The sequence below is a fragment of the Zalophus californianus genome, chromosome 17, assembly GCF_009762305.2.
Source record: "Zalophus californianus isolate mZalCal1 chromosome 17, mZalCal1.pri.v2, whole genome shotgun sequence".
In the NCBI taxonomy this organism is placed as follows: Eukaryota; Metazoa; Chordata; class Mammalia; order Carnivora; family Otariidae; genus Zalophus; species Zalophus californianus.
Window position 1 is genome coordinate 14666957 of NC_045611.1, and position 11822 is coordinate 14678778.

General features: G+C 37.6%; 1 pseudogene across 1 annotated transcript; it reads right to left on the reverse strand.

The window, feature by feature from the left end:
• Window positions 1–9789: 9789 nt before the first annotated feature.
• Window positions 9790–11063, reverse strand: LOC113936693 (annotated as a pseudogene). The gene has a single exon (XR_004819781.1). The product of XR_004819781.1 is annotated as a splicing factor 3B subunit 4-like (transcript).
• Between the last annotated feature and the right edge of the window lie 759 nt (window positions 11064–11822).

Sequence of the window (11822 nt, forward strand, 5' to 3'; positions counted from 1 at the left end):
AGGGTTGATACGATGAAGGTGTGGAATATGACTGTAAAGATGAAATTATAAAAAAATTTAAAAAAAGGAATTGATAAGAAGGTGTTTGAAAAAAGAAGAGGATTAAAAAAAAAGAAAGAAAGAAAGAAAAAGGGGAGAGAATGTGATCAGGCAGGAGACTAGAACAAAGCCATACACTAGAGATTTAGGGTATATTTTGATCTGTTAGAAGAAACTGTATCTCAAAATTTTAAAGTGAGAAAAACATATATATATATATATGCCAAAAATAAGGGTAACTACTATGAAGGGATAGAATATGACTCTAAAAATGAAAAATAAATTTTTTTTTAAAAAAAGGGATTGATAAGATGTTGGTTGAAAAAGGTAAAAATAAAAATAAAAAAAAAGACAGTTAAAAAAATTAACTTTGAAAGACAAATGAATCATGGTAAAAAAGCCATGAATTCTGTGTGCAGTATTCCCCTAGCGCTGGAGTTCTCCCATTCTCATTGATAGGTAAACTTGGTCTTGGCTGGCTGTTCGTGCTGATCTTCTGTGGGAGGGGCCTGTTGCCATGGTTCCCAAATGTCTTTGCCAGAGGCGGAATTGCCCCCTCCTTGCTGGGCCAGACTAAGCAATCTGCTCGGGTTTGCTCTCAGGAGCTTTTGTTCCCTGCAAGCTCTCTGTACAGCTCTGGAGGATGAGAGTGAAAATGGCGGCCTCCCAATCTCCGCCCAGGAGGAGCCGAGAACTCGGGGCCCTGCTCCTCAGTGCACCCCCAGAGAAAAGCAGTCAATCACTCCTGTCTCCCTGGTCTCCGGCTGCACTCCGTGTTCACCCGGTCTGTGACCGAGTGTTTCTATCTCTGGCACCCGACCCCGTGTGGAGTCTCCAAACCCAGATCCCTGCAGTGTGCTCCTGCGCCGCTCCTCCCGGGGGAGGAAGGGGAGTCCTCCTGGATCTGCCGCTTGTTGGGTCCCTGCTGGAGGAGCAGTGGCCCGACTGTCACCGATCACAGTTTATGGCAACCCCGAGCTGAGATCCCACGCCTCAGCTCAGTCTCTGCAGCCGGCTTCCCTGCTCTGATACCCAGGAGCTCTGCCGCACTCAGGCACCCCCGGTCTTTCTGTGACCCCGAGGGTCCTGAGACCACACTGTCCCGCGAGGGTTCCACCCCCAGGTTAGCCACTGGAGCGACGTCCCTCAGTGGAACCGACTTCTAAAAGTTCCGATTTTGTGCTCCGTGGCCCTATCACTTTCCTGAAGTGGCCAACGGAGGCCCTGTCCCCCGCCATCTATCCTCCCGAATATCGCCTCAGATTCACTTCTCCGCACGTCCTACCTTCCAGAATGTGGTCGCTTTTCTGTTCAGAGGGTTGTTGCTATTCTTTTCTTCGGTCTCCTGTTGAGTTCGTTAGTGTTCAGAATGTTTTGATCCCTATCCAGCTGAATTCCTGAGACCAGACGAAATTCAGGTCTCCTACTCCTCCGCCATCTTGCTCCCCTACAAAACGCTTTTAGAAAAATACATAGGGGGAAAATCTTCCAGATCTAGGGCTAGGAAAAGATTTCTTAGACTTGACACCAAAAACATGATTCATGAAAGGAAAAACTGCTCACATGAATCTCATAAAAATTAAAAACATTTGCTTAGCAAATGAAAATGGAGAGGGAAAGATATGACAAAGGATTAGTATCTACACTATATAAATAATTCTTAAAACTCAACAGTAAAAAAAATAAGCAAACAATTCAATTAGAACTTAGGCAACGGACATGAAGAGATATTTACCCAAAGAAGATCTATAGATGGTAAATAAGCACACAAAAAGATGTTCAGCAACATTAGCCATTAAGGAAATGGAAATGAAAGCCACAATAAGACATCACTGCACACCTATCAGGATGACTAAAATAAAAAAATAGCAACACCATCAAATGTTGCTCAGGAAGAAGAGACATTGGATTGCTCATACAATGCTAGTGGGAATGTAAAATGGCAGAGTAAAACTGGAAAATAGTCTGGCATTTTCTTAAAACCAAAACCCCCCCAAAAAAACACCCCAAAAACCTAAACATGCAGTTACCATACAACCCAGCAATCCTATTCCAAGTCACAAGTCACAATGAAACGAAGACTTAATTACAAACAAAAGTAGACACATGAATGTTTAGAGCAGTGTGGTAGGTTGAATAATGGCTCCCCAATGATATGTTCATGTCTTAATTCCTGGAAACTGTGAATGTTACTGTGCTTGGATAAAGGGGTTTTGCAGATGTAATGAAAGATCCTGACATGAAGAGATGACTCTGGATTATCCAGGTGGGCCCTAGATCCAAACACAAGTGTTCTTATGGGAGACACACAGAAGATAGTTTGATAGAAGAAAGGAAGGCAATGTGAAGTTTATAACCAGAGGCAGAGACTGGTTATAAGGTGAGGAAGGCAGCAAAGCTGAAAGAGGTGAAGAACGAATTCCCTCCCAAGAGCCTTCAGAGGGAGTGGGGTCCTGCCAAATTTCGGAGTCCAAGCCTCAAAGAAACGTGAGAGAATAAATATCTATTGTTTTAAGCCCCAGTTTGCGATAATTTGTTGTGGCAGCCACTGGCAAGTAATACAAATAGCTTTATTAATAAATAGCTCAAAATGAAACAACCCAGATATTCTTCAAAGGGTAAATAGTTAAACTGTGGTACATCCACACCACTGAATATGACTCAGCAATAAAATGAAAAAAGCTATTGATAGATGCAAAAACAAGCAAAAATCTCCAAGGAATTATTATGAGGAAAAAAAAAAAGCCAATCCCAAAAGATTACATACTACCAGTTCCATTTATATAACATTCTTTTTTTTTCTATCTTGCTTTTTTCATTTAACACTACTTCATTCATTTAACATTCAACAAATATTATTGGACTGTTATAAATCAGAACCACACTTGTCTCTGAATATGATGAGCATTTTCTGATGACATTAACTACTCTTCAAAAACATGATTTCTAAAAGCTATAGTGTTCAAAAATTTACTTTTATGTAACATAATTAAATCATTCTCTAAGTTTTGAATGTTCATGTTATTTCTTTTGTTCTAACAGCTTTACTAAAGTATAATAAACACAGTGTTTATTATAAATAATATTTAAAGTGTACAGTTTGTAAGTTATGACCTATGAACATACCTGTGAAACTATCATCACAATCAAGATAATGAATATATGCCTCCCCCAGAAAACAAGAGTTTTCTTGTGCTCTTTGGTAATCCCTCCCTCCTGCCCCTCCCTGCCCCCACCCTCTTCCCCAGGCAACCTCAGATCTGTTTTCTGTCACTATAGATTGGTTTAGATTTTCCAGACTATTTTATGAATGAAACAATACTTTATGTATTCTTTTTGTCTGACTTCTTTCACTCATCATAATCATTTTTCTAATTTGCTGTGCAATCAGTAGTTTATTTCCTTTTATTACCACGTAGTATTTTACTGTATGGGTATATGATAATGTATTTATCCATTCACCTGTTGATGGACATTTTTGTTTCCATTTGTTAATTATTACAAATATAACTGCTATGAACATGTGTCTTTGTATAGCCATATATTTCTTTTTCTCTTAGGTAGTCTATACAAAGACTTATACACACACATTTATAGCATCTGAAAATAAAATGTCTTGATCACATATTGTGTGGGGGGGGTGGTTTTTAAAAACTGCCAAACTGTTTTCCAAAGTAGTTGAAACATTTTCGTTCCCACCAGCAATTCCAGGGGTTCAGGGGGGTTGGAGGCAGGAGGGAAATATGTATAATTATACAAGGCAACATGAGGGCTCCTTTTGGTGATGGAAATGTTCTGTGTGTTGAGTGTTTCAATGTCAGCATCCTGGCTGTGATATGTACTCTATGCAAGATATGACTACTGGGGGAAACTGTAGAAAGGGTATATGGGATGTCTTTATATTATTTCTTGCCAGTGAATGTGAATCTATGATTATCTCAAAATAAAAAAAATTTATTAAAAAAGACGATTAGCTTGGGTAGAAAGAAGTAAAAAAAAATAAAAACCAAGTTAGAAGCATCATCTTAAAGATTCCAAGGTACCCCAAAATAACATTTAGTCCATTTAAAATTATAGTTTCCCTTTTGACAAAGAAGTGTTTTATCATATTTTTTACAAGTGAAATAGCTTTGGTGTTAAAAGGTAACATCACTTTCTTATTTTTATTCTTTTCTACTCTTCTGCACTATTAAGAAACAAAATCATCAGCAGGCTGACTGATGTAAAATGTCCCCCCTTGTAAACTGCTTCAGACTCAGTTCTATAATTGACACAATGGTTGTTCTGTCTTTTCTCTCAGAAATTCTGTTTTTAACTCTTATTTCCTATTGAATTAGAAAAATGCTTCGCATCTCTTATTCCTGCATTTTACTCTAAAGTGCAGGCTACTTTAATATCATAACCCAATTTCCAACCAGTTCACATTTATTGCTTTATTTGCCCTTACTTAATCAACGACAAACAAGTGTCTATACACAGTCTATATAACCTTGTTAGTTTTCAATATCCATATCCATGATTCCACTATTTGCCAAATTACCTATTTCTAACTTTAGCTTCATATTAGGACCCCAAGTACCTTAGTAAATGCCCTCATGCTTTCAGTACTTTTCTTAAAAGTTACTGGTATTTTCTTTAACATAAAGTCAGACCACCAACCTCATATGTGGGTCACAATCTGTCCCTTTACAGTGTATCATGAGAATTCAAATACCTCAGGGCAAAGACCAGATGCCTTATTCTCCCATTTTTAAAAAGTAATTATTAATTATTAATTAATTTGACAGAGAGAGACACAGCAAGAGAGGGAATACAAGTAGGGGGAGTGGGAGAGGGAGAAGCAGGCTTCCTGCTGAGCAGGGAGCCTGATGTGGGGCTTGATTCCAGGACACTGGGATCATGACCTGAGCTGAAGGCAGACACTTAACAAATGAGCCACCCAGGTGCCCCCTTATTCTCCCATTTTTGCTGAAGTTTCTAATACCCTTGGTAAAAACGTCTTATTCGGACTCCAAAAGTTGTAAAGGTCTGCTAATTCTTCCTTCACAATTCTCTCAACTGATTTTCAACTGATAAGACCATATGTCTAGCCATACGCAACAGCTTCTTATTTGGTCTCCCTAAATCCAGAATCCTTTCCCTTTAAAATAGACTGCGAACTATAGTGAGATACATGTTTGTTTTTGTTTACATTTCACATTGCTATTGGAAGGGATTCAATTGCTTCCCATGCTAAGAACAAGGTTTTCAAGCAGTGCATAATCTTTTATGAAACTTTTTTCCCAGTCATCTGTTTTGTCACAATGTAAACGAATCATGGCTAAATAGAAAAATTGGAAAAACAATAAATAAGGTCTACATTTTTATACTAGACATTCAAGACCTATAACAATCTCACCCCTATATATCCTTATTGTCCACTATTTGCTTCACAAATTCATTGCCCCTCTTAAGTTAATCTACTTGCCTTGCCTTAAAACACATGCCATGCTTTGCCAACTAAATTTTTTTTTTGGATATGCCACAGGGATTTCATTAAATATATAATGAAAGGAAAAGGACAAAATAGAACCCGAAAAACAAGTAAGTCAGAATTTTACCCAGATGAAATGCCTCCCTCTTCATGAAACTGTTTTATCACAGTAACAGAGAAGGCATTGTCCACTTACCTAAAATCTTACAATAGCCGTTCTTTTTAGTATTCTTATGGTGATAATGTAATGCCTTTTAATATGATTTTTTATCATCTTAGAGCACTTGCTGTAATATAAGTATGTTAAAATTGATATTTCAACTTACATATCTTTCTTCAATAAAATATTTAAGGCTTCCCAAAAAAGTTAAGATAAATTTAACCAGCACCCAGCTGAAGACATAAAACTGAAGCACTCTTCTCTCCATTCCATCCTTTCTCCTAGTAGAGATAACCATTATCCTAAATTTCCATGCATGTTTTTATACTTTTATTACATATGTAACTATTTCTGCATTTTAAAACATTAATGACATCCCAGCGTATGTAGTATATTTTGGCTTACTTTGTCCTACGTTGTTTACCATATTTGTTTATATTGATGCAACAGCTATAGTTCATTCATTAACTGGGGTGTAATATTCTTTTACATTAATCCATCATGGATTTGTTTATTCTCTTTTTGATGGATAGTTTCCAATTATTCACTCTTATAATGATGTAATGAACATTCTTATACATGTCTCTGTGTTATATATGAGAGTTTCCTTAGGGTAGTACCTATAAGTGGATTTGCTCTATCATGAACATTTCTGCCTTTATCACGTTATCAAGATGATTTCCCTGTCTCTGGATTATATTTTCACTGTATATCATTTCTTTCAGTGAACAAAATAATTTAATTTCTTAAAAAGTTATAGGTATATTAATTTCTTACAGAGTTATAGCTCTATTTGTGTTTCCTAATTGCTCCTGAGTCAATCTGGACAAGTTTTATTTTTCTGGGAAATTGTCCATTTCAGCTAAGTTTTCAAATTTATTGGCATAACTTATGCCCACAAGGGGAAGTTTCTTGAGCTTAACTAACAATTAGATTCACATAACTATTATAGACCATTCTTGACATAACTTCTTTTAGCAGAGTTCAGCCCAGGATACACAGCATATTGGCAGGGCAATGTCAAGCATTTTTCTTCAGTAGGAGTACTCCTCACAATAGGCCACCAAACAAAGAGAAGCTAATCTAAGATAGGAAGGAACAAAATCACACTGGATGGGTGCAGGTTCAGCTTAAAGTCACCACACTCAGGGAAGTTTAAAGCTATGGCTTTCTAGTAGCTTATTTACAGCCCTCCCGGGCCAATGTGATTTACTCATCAAGAGTCCCTTTTAACATAGGCAATGGTGCCTGGTATAAACATAGCTCACATTCCAAAAAGTGAGCTTTGATTTTTATTTGCAATTCTAAGGGAACAGATGGAACAGCTTTCCGGGGGTACAGAGCTAAGTAACTCTTGACTCACAATTGTCTTCCCTTATGTATTTAAATATTAATGCACCTGTAGGTATTGACCCCTTTTTCATTCCTAATACTAATTATTTGTAGCTTTCTTAATTAGTTATTTCATGTTTGCCTATTAGTCTCTTCAAAGAACAATGTTTTTATTCTATCTTTATTTTCTAATCCTTCAATTTCTGCTCTTTATTTCCTTCCTTTTACTTTTTTTGGTTTATTTCCTTTTTTTCAAGTTGAATATTTAGCTAAACTTTTGCCCTAAGTACTTCCTTAGCTTTATCTCACAAGCTTTAAAATGGTGTATTTTTATTATTATGCCATTCTAAATATTTTCAAACTTCTATTGCAATTTTTATTTCTGACCCATGACTTTAAGGAATTTATTTTTAAATTTCCAAGGTTAAGGGATATTTTGAAATATCTTTTTATTTCTAATTTTGTGGGTTATAGAATACAGGTGGTATGATACTGATTTTTTTTTAGCTTATGTAAGACTTGCTTTGTGCCCTAGTATATGGCAAGTCCATACAAATGTTATATATTTATTTGAAAAGTAATTCATAAATTTTAGAATCATTGCACAAATCTATCCATTAGGTTACATTGTTAATTGTTTTCTTCAAATTCTTTCTAGCCTTACTAATAATTTGTATGCTTCAGCAATTATTTAGGGAAGGGTATTATGTCTCCCATCATGACTACAGATTTGTCATTTTATTGTAATTCTGTCAATTTTTGCTATATATAATTTGTGGCTTTGTTAATAGGTGCATACAAACTTTTCTTATATATATTTGGAGTTATTCATTTTATAATTTGTAGTATAACAAAGCTTATGCCTTAAAAATATTGGATCTGATATCAATGTATTATATTAGTTTTCTTTTTATTAGTGTTTGCCTCATACATCTTTTTTTTAATTTAAATTCAATTTTCCCACATTAGTTTTTGATGTAGTCTTCAATTACTCATTAGTTGCATATAACAGTGCTCATCACATCATGTGCGTGCCTTAATTTTACTTCTAATCTGTGTCTTAATGTGTCAAGTATGCCTCTTATAAGTAAAATATAGGTAAATTAAAACCTGACAATATTCCTTACTGATCTAAGATTACTGTATTTTACATCTCTGAAAACTAATACTTGAGTATATTTCTATATTTTGTATTTAATACTTTTATTTGCTTTTTCTTAGGACTTGTCTTTTTTTGCCTTCTGTTGACAAATTTTTTTTAATTAAAAAACTTTATATTAAATACTGAGGGAATAAAAAGGAATATCTATAAAATATTTATAAGGTACGACTAGCTCTTGATTTTAATGTGTGAATATAGTAATCAGCTTATTAATATTAGATATAGATTTTGCAAAAACTGAGGGATGTGTTAAACACTTCTGAAACAGGTTGGTGAATTTACCTAGTTCTCTAAGGTCTGTCAATTTTTGTTTTATTTACTTTTACACCCTCTTATTATGTGCACTTAGAAATGCATCTTCTTAGTGAGCTGAAATTTTATACTTATGTCATCGCTTGTCTTTATCTCTAATACAGCTTTTCCCTTGAAGTCTACGTGAAATTTATACAGTTCCTCAAACTTTAAAAAATATTTATATTACCATTATCATTCTTTTAGTAATTCCATAGAAATTTTTGCATACATACCTACCTCATCACAGCCTAAATGTAATAAACATCTAAATATCCAATATTTCTTTCTAAAAATTAGAGGGAACTTAACTTTTAATCCCACTTGCTTTGTACCCTTCCTTACAGTTCTAAGTTTGTGTTCTCAGCTTTAAGGAGATGGTTACTTGGGCAGTTCCTGAATTTTGACTACTATTTCTTCTACTTTGTAAACTCACAAAAACCAAAGATTCAGTTCAATTCAGTGAATGTCTTCAAGGTGAAAGCTGACTTCTTACTTGACTCAGGTTCTTTTTATTTTATTTATTTTATTATGTTATATTAATCACCATACATCATTAATTTTTGATGTAGTGTTCCATGATTCATTGTTTACGTATAACACCCAGTGCTCCATTCAATATGTGCCCTCTTTAATACCCATCACCAGGCTAGCCCATCCCCCTCCCCTCTAAAACCCTCAGTTTGTTTCTCAGAGTCCATATTGACTCAGGTTCTTGCTTTCATTTAGTCTTAAGCTTGAATTTCCCTTACTTTGTTACCAATACATGGATGAATTAAATTAAGTTTTATTCAGCATTTTTAATTGTTTTTGGTGGGAAGTTGGTGTTAGTTAACCACACTGCCAGAAATAAAATTCATCTCCTAAGTTTTATTTACTCTGCCCTTTTTCCTTTCTTTATATGTTTGGAGATAACATATCATAATTTTATATTTTTAATGGATACATCTAAGCTTTTACTATAGAAAATGGATATTAAGATCTAATAGCAATCAATATATTTTCTTCTCAAATAATACAAGGAATTTAGCGCTCTAAGGCAAAATTTTCTTCATTCTTATATGACATTATTGTCCAGTATTTCAGTTTCACTCTTATTTTTCCTTTTTTTTTAAACAAGTTTAGCTTTATTTTCTCTGTGCATTTGCAAAACACTTAGGACCAACATAGAAAAAAAATAAAACCTCCTGTGGAAAATATTACACGTAAGGGGAAAAAAAAAAAGGCCTGAGGGATTAGTGCCTTAGCCATAGGGAGCTACAGCAACTCTGACTGGTCCAAGGAATTGAAAAAATATCGGGAAGATAGAACAGGAGGCAAGAGAATGAGAAATTACTGAGGAAGAGGGCCTCGAAGTGGGCCACGAGGGGGAACTGGAGGCCAGGGGGTGGGATGGGATGGAGGGAGGGGCCGCCGCTGGTAGCCATAGGGTGGGGGTCGTGGAGGCCCAGTGTATCCATGAGGAGGCATCAGTGGAGGAGGTCCACGCATCCCATGTGGAGGCATAGGACCTGGGTGACCCATGGGAGATCCAAATGGAGGCCCTCGAGGGGGCATGCCCATCGGAGGAGGTCCAGGATGAGGCATTCTGGGTGGTGGTTGGGGTGGTGGCTGCCCCCTAGAGCCTGGGGGCCCAGCATGGGGGTGTCCTAAGCCATGAGGGCCATGGTGGGCCAACTGCATCTGAGACATCCCTGGATGGGGCATCCCACCCGGTGGGAATGGGTGAGGATGTGAGTGTCCATGTCCAGGATGTCCAGCCCCTGGGGTTCCTGCTGATGGTGGGCCATGTCCTCCAGCCCCAGGAGGCATATGTGGTGGGGGCATAGCTGGGGGTATCCCAGGTGGAAGGGCTCCAGGAGGCGGCACTGGGGGTAGGAAGGACCCAGGAGGAGGCATGCCTGGTGGAGGAAGCCCGGACCCCAATGATGATACCACAGGATTGGGGGCTGAGGGTGGAGGGGGTGCATCTGCAAACAGTTGATGAGGGTGGTCGGCCTGGGAGAGTGGGTTCTGGGCTGCCAGAAGTCGTTCAGCTGCTGAGCCATGGCGCTCACCCTTGGAGTCCTTCTTGAAGGCATAGGACACAGTGATAGGGCGGTTACAGAGATACTGCCCATTCATGGCCTCAATAGCTGCATCCGAAGCATCAAAGGAAGCAAAATTAATAAAGGCATAACCTTTGGAGTTGCCTGTGTCAGGGTCCCGCATAATCTTCGGGGTTTGTAAGATGACCCCACAGGCGCTGAAAGTATCATAAAGCAGCTTCTCATCAATCTCCGGGTCTAGATTGCCAATGAAAATGTTGGCCCCCACGTCCAGGTTCTTGTTGTGAGCTGATGCTTTGTTCACCCGTATTGGTTTCCCATAGAGTTTGATCATGTTCATGATCTTAATGGCATAGTCAGCATCTTCCTCACTCAAGAATTCCACAAAGCCATAGCCTTGGTGCTGACCTGTGACTCTATCCTTTGGCATGTGGGTGTTGACTACTGGCCCTGCCTGGAGAAACAGCTCCCACAGCAGTGGTTCGCTAACCTTCTCGTCCAGGCCCCTGACGTAGACAGTGGCATCCTGGTTCCCTCGGAGATCGGCCCAGCTGCCATGGCGAAAGAGCTCCCTTATTTTTCATTTTTAAAAAACTTTTTTCCCTCTTTTGGAAGTCATAGACTCAAAGAAGTTGCAAAGATAATATAGGGAGGTCCCATGTTTTCTTCAGTTTCTCCCAATGGTTACATCTTAAAATAACTATGGCAGAAATACCAAAACCAGAAAATTTGCACTGGTACAATATGTGTGTATAGTTCTGTGTCATTTTATCATGTGTAGATTCAGGTAACCACCCCTGCAATCAAGACACAGTGTTTCATCACCAAGTTCTCTCTCGTGCTTTACATTCACCCCTCATTGCTCCTCCCCATCTACAATTCTTACCCCCTGGCAACCATAAATATGCTCTCCTTTACTATAATCTTGTAATTTTGAAGATGGTCTATAAGTGGAATCACACCTTATATGACCTTTTGAGATTGGCTTTTTCCACTCAGCCTAATCCCTTCTTCCTTCTTGGCTCATTATCTTATTACAGGAAATATTCTTTAGTAATTCTTATAGAGTGTCTATAAGTGAGCGAAATCTTTCACTTGTTTTTAAAATGGCTTTATTATGCTCTCATTCTTAAATAATAGCTTAGATGTCATTATGTAACAATCATGGATCAGTCAGGAAAAGAGAAGCCATTATAGATACTTAAAAAGTATTTCATACAGAAATTTAGGTGCTTAACTGTTGGGAAAACTTCTTCATCAAATATTATTATCTCCCCTTCATTCTTCCATGGTCTCCTTCTGGAACTCCTATTATAT